The following is a 10,627-nucleotide window of genomic DNA, read 5'->3' as shown; positions in this document are numbered from 1 at the left end:
GCCCAAAGACGGACACGAGGGGGCGTCCTAGTTAGGTTTCTGTTGCTGTGGAGAGACACCATGACCACGGCAATTCTTATAAAGGAGACTTTTTAACTGGGGCCGGCTTACAGTTCAGAGGTTTAGTTCATTGTTGTCTTAGTGGGAAGCAAGGTGGCCTTCGGGCATCTGGGTCCTCAGGCAGCAGGAAGAAACGGTGACACGCTGGCCAAAGCCCACTTCAGTGGCACACCTCCTCGAACACACCTACTCCAACAAGGCCACACCTTCTAATAGTGCCACTCCCTATGGGTCTTTGGGGCCGTTTTTATTCAAACCACCACAGGGGGTCACCAGATCTTTTTATCCTTCTTCCCAAAGTGTCCACATTGAATAAATGTCCCTTTTCTGCCACTTTCCGCCAAAAGTGTGGCTGTTTTAATTGGCTTATTGAAGATATGGATTGGGGCACAGGCTGTGTTCCTTAAGTTCAGGATCAAGCACGCAGTCCTGGTCATATGTACCACCTCACCATAGACCCCCCAGCCTCCACCACACCATAGACCCCCCCAGCCCCCAGCCTCCACCATAGACCCCTCCAGCCTCCACCTCACCATAGACTCCCCAGCCCCCACCTCACCATAGACCCCCCAGCCTCCACCTCACCATAGAGCCCCCAGCCTCCACCTCACCATAGACCCCCCAGCCTCCACCTCACCATAGACTCCCTAGCCCCCAGCCTCCACCATAGACCCCCCAGCCCCCACCTCACCATAGACTCCCCAGCCCCCAGCCTCCACCATAGACCCCCCAGCCCCCACCTCACCATAGACTCCCCAGCCCCCAGCCTCCACCATAGACTCCCCAGCCTCCAGGACCAGGCAGGAGACACATCCCTTCCCACCACCAACTTTCCCGTCTGTGATAGGAACGGTAGATAAGAGAGGGACGAGTGTGCCGAGAGCAGTCCCTGGTGGCATCAAATATTTTGGAGCATTTCTTTCGCCCTGGTCTTCAATTCTCAAAAGCACAGTTACTAAGAAGTGAGGAGGAGGTGTGTCCACCCCCGTTAGAAATGGACAGAGAAACTAAGTCTCAGCCCCGGAGCTGAGTTGGGCCATGTGTGTGACTCAGGCAGATGGGAGACGTTCTGTTCTGTGTGTTCTAAAGGAGATCTGTGGGTGTGTCTCGGAGTGGGTGACTTCTGTCTGAGTCAGAAAACCTCTGTCTTCATTTCCTCCATGCCTGCCTCTGTGCCAGGCTTTTTTTTTGGGGGGGGGGGCCACCAACCAGCTCCCAAATCATGACATGGAGACTTATTATTATTAGTTATGAATGCTCGGCCTCACTTGGGCTAATTTCTGGTTTGCTCTCTTTAACTTAAACTATCCTGTTTCTCTTTATGACCTTTCTTTCTGTATGTCTCACTTTCCAGCTTCCTCCAGTGTCTGTCTGTCTGGCAGCCACCTGGCTTCTGGCCACAGGCATGTCCCTCTCTTTTCCCACTGCTCTTTTCTCCTTCTCTCCTCTCTAAGATTCCTCCCATTTATTCTCTCTGCCCCCCCCCCAGCACCACCTATCCCTCCCCCGTCTCGCCATTGGTCATTCAGCTTTTTATTAGACCAATCAGATGCCTTAGTCAGGCAAGGTACAACAGCAACACATCTCTACATAATTAAGCAAATGCAACACACCTTTATATAGTTAAAGTGATATTCAACAATATGCCTTGGATCTTCTGGCAGGGCCATTCCATCTTAAAGGTACTCTGGTGTTTGTAGGTGGGCAGGGGGTGGACAGCACAAATATAGCATAATCCAATAAACCAGGAATGATCGACATTTAGGGGTTGGAATCAGAACACAGCATGCATCTCTGTAGCTGATCTCCTTTTGGTCCTGAATGGCTTGCAATCCCAGTGCTCAGAACCTTTAACACACCCGCACCCCCAGAACATGGCATTTCTATGCTGGACACACAAGAACTGTGACCTCCGCATGACAGAAGGAGATCAGGACCAAGGGTTAAGAGAGGCCAGGGGGCAGGTTCTCAGGACTGAGGTACAGACAGAATTTTGCTCATTGTGTTCCCAGAGGTTTGAGAGACCAGAGATTCATGGGTAGGGACTGGGGAGGTGGCTCATCGTAGATAACTGACCATCTGTGTTCCAGTCCCAGAACCCACATGATGTGAGGGGAAAAGGGGCTCTCAAAGGTTATTCTCTGACCTCCATTCACATACATAGACATATAAAAAATAAATAGATATATTGACAGATGATAGACAGACAGACAGATAGATAGATAGAAGAACACCTGCATAAGACACTATGGAGGTCACTATGTGTCAGAGAGCACGACTCTGTAATTGGTAAACACTGCACATTCTGATACAGTGCTCCAGTCTAGGTTAACCAAAGATATCCTCTCTCTGCTTTGGGCTGAAAACTAGTTAAAGCTCCCACCCCACACACACACACACACACTCCTGCAATTAAATCTGCAACCTGGAATTTTGATTTGCCTTAACTGTAAAGTTTTATTTAATAACTGCGTTAAATAAAAGTTTCCAGAGTTCTGCTAATGAAATGCAGCAAGAAGCAGCGAGAGCCTGGAATCAGTCCAGGGTAGCATGATTTTTGAAGTCTCTTCAGCATTTCCAGCCCTGAGCACAAGCAGCCAGCCCCTCACTCAGAACAGGCTGATGGATTCAGCAATGACAGCTCTGTGCCACCAGAGGACTCTCGGCGTGCGGCGCGGCGTACAAATGCATCGGAGCTATCGGTAGGGGGCGCGCGCCGCCTGCAGAAAGTTCCCCAAACAGGCCAGAAAGATTAGTTGTGTAACCCTCAGACAAGCGTCCCATCTTTCTAACTTTATGTTTCATCTGCAAAAATTCTAATTTCAGGACTAGGTCTCTGGGAAGACCTAGGAGGGAGAGTTTGGATGAAGGGCATTTCGGGAGTAAAAGGAAAGAAAGAAAAGAAGGAAGGAAGAAATGGAAAGGGAAGAAAGCAGAGTAGAAAGTAGGGAATAGAGAGATCCACTCCAGTCACCTCAGCTACTTGGAAACCTGAGATTGAGGGTATCCTGAGCAATTTATATGCCCCTCCCTCCCCGCCCTCTTCCCCCCTTCACCAGGTCCATGTGGGGCCGGGGATATGGCTCAGCAGTAAGGGGCTTGCCTAACATGAACAAGGAGCCCAGTTCGACTCTCCACCTCCACCAAATAAAACAGAAGCAAGAAAGAAGACACCTCCACCGACAATCTAACCCTGAGTTAAATGTGGTGCTCACCTGTCATCCCAGCATTCGGGCTTGTGGCCGAGAAAATAGTGAGTTCAAGGCCAACCTGAGCTACATAGGAAGCTCCTGTTTCAAACAACAATAAAACTTCAGTCCTGGCGAAGCCCCTCATGGTGGCATCATGTAGATGCAGTGGTGTATCTGGAAGCTTCTTTTTAATGCCAGCTGTTGGCATTTCCACGTGCCCCCCCCCACCAAGTCTTTTTAGTATCTTCTCCCTCAGTACTGCACAGCCAGGGCATCCAGATCCAGTCCTGATAGACAGAAAGCACCTCTGCAGTGTGGTCCCTCCATAGATTCCCTGGCCTCAGTTTCCCCATCTGAACATAGAATAAAAAACCAACTTCATTGGTTTTTACAGTCCTTTCTTTTTGCCTTGGCATTGCAAACAGTCAGGGTACTAACCTTCCCCCGGCTCAGACATTATCAGTGCCAGGAGAGTTTTCGACTATTATGACCTAGACACTCCCCCTACCCCACCCCTGCAGAGCAGAGGTAATTGGTCTGTGGTGGAGCAATGCTGCAAACGTTTTTTTAAAGGTCCCTGGGTGATCCTGATGCACTGCTGAGTTCAGAACCTCTGGCATAAAATTCCCCTGCTGGGAACTCTGCAAACTGGTGAGTCCCTGTCCAATGCATCTCCTGTGTGGAAACACAGACTGGAATGAATGCCAGGAGCAGGGCGTTTGGAGGGCACGTTTAGAGGGCATAGAGTGGACCAGTCCCGGGGCACCCAAAAATAAATTGGCTTCAGTTGTCCTGTCGTGGATTTGGTCTTCCTACCTGAGAATTAGATTTTCAGATTGAACACTGTGGTGTACGTGAGGAGGTCCAGGGAGTCAATCACCTTGCAGGAGTTGATTCTTTCCGACATGTGGCTCCCAGAGTCCAAAATCAGGTCACCAGACTTGTGTGATAAGACCCTCTGCCCATGAAGCCGTCTTGCTATCCTTCATTTCATTTCTGAGACTGGGTCTCAGGTAGGCCAGACTGACCTCAAACCTGATATGTAGTAGACACTGGCCTCGAACTTCGGATCTTCATGCCTCCACCCTCTATGTGCTAGGGTTACAGGCTTGCACCTCCATGCCTGTTTTATGTGGTTCTGGGGACAGAACCCAGGGTTTCTGCAGGGACCCTGCCTGGTAAACAGGAACCCCTCCTCCACACAGCATTGACTCTGAGCGCGTCTATACTGAGAAGTGACTACACATGGATTTTTGAGTCGTTGGATGTGTGAACATGCATTTGTCATGAGGATACTTAGAAAATCTTCCCAGGCTCTGTCAGAACCATGCTGAGGGTCCCACACTCCAGAGAGGGAGCAAGCAGGCCCACTGTGGCCACACTGATTCAGCCAGAGACATCTTTCTGGGCTTTATTATTCTGCTTTCTGGGGTTTGTTTGTGTTCTTTTGTTGGTTTGTTTTGTTTTTTTCAAGACAGAGTTTCTCTGTATAACTGAGAAACTGGCTGTCCTAGAACTCGCTTTGTAGACCAGGCTAGCTTCAAACTCACTGAGATCTGCCTGCCTCTGCCTCCTGAGTGCAGGGATTAAAGACATGGGCCACCGCCCCCCCCCAGAGGGTTGTGTGTTTTTAGCGCTCTCTCTCTCTCTCTCTCTCTCTCTCTCTCTCTCTCTCTCTCTCTCTCTCTCTCTCTCTCTCTCTCTCTCTCTCTCTCTCTGTGTGTGTGTGTGTGTGTGTGTGTGTGTGTGTGTGTGTATGTGTTTAAACACCTGGGTAGAAAATTCAGCTATGTTTTATCCTCCAACCTCCTTTTCCAAAGCAAGAAGAAAGTTCCCTCTAATGATAGATTATTTGGCTTTCCATTTCTTGGGCAAGATCAACGCTTTGTGTGGGTTGAATTGAGACTTTCTTGCCAATGGGCTTGGATTTGAGTGGGCCAGCTGACCTTGGGGTTTGTGGAAGTCAAAACAACCAAACTTGCCCAAGTCAGGGCTGTGAGACCTTCCAGAAACCACAGAGAAAACTCACAGGGGGAAAGAAAGCAAAACCACACGAGATCAAATTCTTCTCAGCCCTGGAAGTTCCTGGAACTCATGTAGGAAAGCCCAGGTTTGGCAATGAGTCGGTTCAGTGACTGAACGAAAGGACACACTTAGTTACACGCAGGCTGGGGCGGCAGGAGGCTGACGCCACACTGTGTAGCTATGTGAGGCACTCAGAGGACTTAAGATTATGCTGCCCCAGGTCCTCCACAGAGTTGAGCTCTGTCTTGTCTGAGCTCTGTTCTTAGCGCTTACTGAGACAGGCCCTTGCTATGTAGGTCAGGGGAGCTTGGTGTTCATTGTGTATCCTCATTTGGCCCAAGCCCGTGGTTCTCCAGCCTCCTCCAAAGCATAAACTTGGCCTTTGGAGTGAAGGCGTGACTGTTACCAGGGCAGCCCTACCAAGCCGGGTTTGGCCACTTAGTTCAAATGAAATGCAGAGAACAGACATTTATCCAAAGAGGGACAAAGAGGCCCAGTGACCCCCCCACCGAGTTCAGGGCCCTGATATGAGATTTAAAGAGAGGGCAAGAGGGCTGGGCGTAGATCACTTAATGGGTAAGAGAGTTTGCTACACAAGCATGTGGCTGTGAGTTCGAATCCCCAGCAGCCAAGAAACAAAAGCTGGGCATGCTCATGCCCATGCTTGTTGCTTGTAGGACTGTGTGGGGGAGAGATGGGAGGTACTCTGGGCTTGCTGGCTGTCATCTGGACTCCAGATTGAGTGTGGGACTCTGTCTCAAGGGAATAAGGTAGAGAATGGGAGTGGACACTGGACACTGTTCTCTGATCTCCAAATGCATGGGCATGCCTGTATACACAGATGTGCATACATACACACATGCACGCACGCACACACACACACACACACACACACAGCTAAGCAGTTCTTGGTCACATGTGGTCTCTCTCATCTCTGGCCCATCTTTGCTCCAGATCCAGTCTCTCTGGCAAGGTGGTCTGACCATTTTCAGAACAGTATAATGTCTACCTGGGAGACAAGCTCCCCGTCTAACTGGTACCAGGCATCAGCCCTGTAGGAAATGCCAGTTCCCTGGGGGTCCTTTGTAACAGTCCACCAACCAGAGGAAAGGCACGTGTCTCTTTAGAATACCTCCTGTCCTACCGGGAGGCTTACCCAGCTCCCGACTCTGCCTGACTCGCTGAGTCCTCTTCACCTTGGTAAGTCTGTGAACGCAGAGAGGACGCTAACAGCCTTAGGTTCCTCCCTGAGGAGACACACAAGGTCAGGTGCCTCCAGGAACTAGCCTACCCACTCTCAGGGGATGACTTTGCTTTCATCCCCACCATGCAGGCTCCCAAGGCTCCCCTGGTGCCTTCCTGTGCTCTGTTCGTGAAGAGGAAGGTGACAATCTATGGTAAGAATCTACACACGCCTGCAAGGGGGAGAAGGGAGGAAGATGCAGACAGTGGACACAGACTCGAAACATTTACTCTGAGACTGAGGACATAGCTCAGTTGGTAAGGTGCTTACCTGGCATCCAAGAAGCCCCAGATCCCATCCCAGGGTTCTAGAAACCAGGCAGGGTGTCACATGCTTATAATCATAGCACTATGGGCAGCGAGTAGAGGGGGTGGCACCTGGGAGATCATAAGCTATAGATGATGCTCTGAGGCTCCATAGAGAATCTGAGAGCTGCCCGGGCTACACGAGATCTTGTCTCAAAATAAACAAGCATAAAGCTGGGGGCCATGACACGTGCCTACTAAATCCAGGATGGGGGAGGCAGGGGCAAGAGGACATCCTTGGCTACATAGCAAGTTCAAGGGCAGCCTGGGCTACACAAGACCCTGTTTCTGTAAATAGAGAAATGAAGTAAATAGACTCCAACTTTTCTGGTTGGTTGCAGTTCCCTCTAGTCACTGCTTCCTGCCTCTCCTCCGGCTTCCAGATCTGCTACGATGTGGAGAAACCCTTCACAAGACTTCACACACTGCCACTGTCACACTGATGTTCACTCAAACACCCAGGGCTGGGCCACCAAGGATTGAGTCCTTTAAAACCAAGAGCCAAAACAAAAGCCTCTCCCTGAAGTTGTCCCTGTCAGGTGTTTTGGTGACAGGGATGTCAAAGTCACAAACACAAGGCCCGGCTGGCTGTCCTCTCTCATCCTGTTTTGGATCGGTCTTCCTGTGTGCACCCTGTTTCCGCTGGGTAAGCTCAGGCTGTCACTCACTGTGTCTCTCATGAACTCATGTGGTCTCTTCATGCTGTGCCTCTGTATCTCCACAAATGCTGATCCCCTGCCTGGTAGTCATTGTGCCTGCCTGCCTTTCCAGGAAAGCTTGCCTGTGAGTAGTCTGTCATAGTGAATTTAGCATTGTGTGTGTGTGTGCGTGTGTGTGTGTGTTACACTCTCACCCTGGTCTGAGTGTAGTTAAAGAACACACAGGAGCTGCTCTCTCCTTCCACATGTCCATTGTTCCTAAGAATTGAACTCAGATCATCAGGGTTGGCCACAAAAGCCTTAACCCATTGAGCCATCTATCTCCCTGGCCCTCTACCCTATTATTTGAGAAGCATCCCTCACTGATCCTGAAACTCACCAACTCACCTAGAGTACCTGACCCACGAGCCCCAGGTATCCTCCTGTCTCCATCTCCCCCTAGTGGAAGTTACAGGCATGTGCTGCTAAGCCCTCTTTTTGATTTAGGTGCTGGGGATGGCTCAGGTCCTTATGTTTATACAAGCATTTTACTGACTGAGTCATCTCCCCAGGCCCAAAGTTGTCTTAATTACCATGTCTGCTCCGAAGCCAGGAGACAAGTCATATTTCCTACCATATGCTCTGCCGCCATCAGTTTATTTTCTGAATGCCAATCATCCCACTTCTGAGTCTCTCCGCTCAATAGGCTCGGCCACCTTCTGTACCCGCTGCTTCTCAGATCTGTTGAACTGTCTCCTAAGGGGCCCCAGGAACACATCTCAAGACCCATTGCAAACCAGATCATAAATAATGAACTGATTCTCTCATCAAAAGGAAAAAAAGAACTTTTATTTTTTCTATTGCATAAATAATGGTAAATTAGACTCTTTTTTAATAAGATTATATATTTACAGACAAGATTAGTTACAGAAAACATCTGGTACATATATGGCAGTCATTTTCCCTTTATACAGTAAGATAACATGTGAATAATATCGCCTCATTGGATCACTTAAGTTGCATGCCAAGTTCATTTATATTAATATTTACATTTGATATAAAGATAATTTTTTTATTTCACTAACCTGCTGTCTCACCACTTAATAGCAGAAAATCACCAAACTCACACTACATGAAGGAAACAAAAGAATGTAAATGAGGTAAGATGGGAACTCGAGATGCATGATTGACATCTGACTGGAACATTCTGGAAGGAGAGGCAAGAAGCTCCTATTTGGAACAGTCTTTACCTGTGCTTCTGAGACACCCGGTATGTAGGGGTCCAAATCCCAGCCATTTACATCTGTGCTTTGAGAATCAGCTTATGTCAATGACCTGTCCCCACCTGTGGACTAAGCTCTCCCACACCTGGCAGGAGCAGCCTTTCAGAGTCTGAACAGCTTCCATGAACATGACCTTGGATCAGTCCTTAGGCAATTAGCTTCTTTCTGAATTCAGAATTTGGGTCAGAGAAATCACACACCCCCACACACACACCCCAGGGCCTGAGGAATCACGGGACAGCTCTCTAATGGTCCCAGAGTTTCCCATCTATGTGAACTTGTACCAGGAGCTGAGGGAATCTTTTCTCAACAGGTCTTTTCAGGGAAGAGCAATGGGGTCGCCTGTGAACATCAACTAGATCTCAGACTGCTTCAGGGATCAAGAACTAAGCAGGAACCAGGAGTTTATTATTCCCATGGTTTTGTTTAGGAGACAAGGCCTCCCGCTTTAGCCCAGGCTGACCTGGAACTCACAGGCTACTCTGGAACTTGCTACAGTCTGCCTCTGCATCTCATGTTTTGGGATTGTAGGTGTAGGCCCCTGTGCCTGGCTCAAACAGGCTCGGAGGTGGCATGAAGAAGGGAAAAAGACTTGGGTACCCACGAACTGCTGCGTCCCTGCCTAGGTCTCTTGCTATGGTTGGAGCATTGCTGTGGCAGACATCTATGTCCAACCCCAGTCTTGGCCATCTAAAAAAACAGCTTCAGATTGCTGGCCCTACACCCCAGACTCATCATTGACTTCCTGATACTCATTAGAGATGGTAGCTTTCTGCCCTCTGTAGGATTATGAATGATTCTAAGCCAGGACCACATCCACCTGAACTGCTTCCAAATCCAGTGACCAGGGGGAAAGTAAGGTGGTAACTAATAGTGGGGAGACAGCATGGGCGTGCACACTCTTTGTTTGGGGAGTTTCCAATTAGGCATCCTCAGATTCTGGTAGCATCATTTTTTTGGAATCTGGATTTTATCTCAACCTACAATCTCATAAATTCAGATTCCATATGACCTTTATCCAGGGAACCAAAGTTCTTTCATTGTCAGGCTGGCCAAGACAAGGAGACATAGAAGCTCATCTTGATTCAGCAAACTTTTGGACAACAAACAAAAATGCATCTCCCCTGTGTGACATGCGACATGTTGGCTGGGAACCAGAGGGCACAGTTTCCTTCACAAATAGTAGACACCAACAGGAACACACAGCTGCCCTTGAGACCCATGTCACAAAACAAGCTACCCTGAACGATGCAACACACAGGACTTCGCAACCTTCTCTAATGGAGATGGATTTTCCCCTGGCTCCTAGCAGCAAGGATTCTATTTCTGGTGCCCTTCCCAAATGACAGTGCTGTCTCCCTTTGGTTTTTCTATTCTGTTTTCTGGCCTCTGTTCACAGGTTTCAGAGCCTTGGGCAAGGCATGCTGGGGCTGGTAGGGGTCAGCATCCACCCAGAGGATGTACTACCCTCTTATTGGTGGCCATAGAGCTTGTGATTTGGGAACATGCTGATGGGAGGTGCATTCCTTGGACATTCCCAAAGTAGGCCGGATATACAGGACCTAGAATCTAGCAGCCCTTAAAGAACATTCTCTGTCAGGTCCAAGGATGGAGCAAACATCCTGGTGAAACCTGCATTCTCTGAAATATTCTTTCCCAATTAGCCCATACTTTCTGGAAAATTCTAGTACCTGCCTCCTTTCTAGATATCCCCTCCCTATCCCTGCCCCTTCCCTCACTCTGTGTTTGCACACATAGCTCAGTCCAACTTATTCTGTAGAAGAGGATGACCTTGAACTCTTATCCTGAGTTCCTGCACCTCCCAACTGCTAGAATTATAGGCATGCCCTCTTAGCCCTGCTTGGATAACTTCTGAAAACAT

This window comes from Arvicola amphibius, chromosome 10 (assembly GCF_903992535.2).
Source record: "Arvicola amphibius chromosome 10, mArvAmp1.2, whole genome shotgun sequence".
Taxonomy (NCBI): Eukaryota; Metazoa; Chordata; class Mammalia; order Rodentia; family Cricetidae; genus Arvicola; species Arvicola amphibius.
This window is presented reverse-complemented; position numbering follows the sequence as displayed.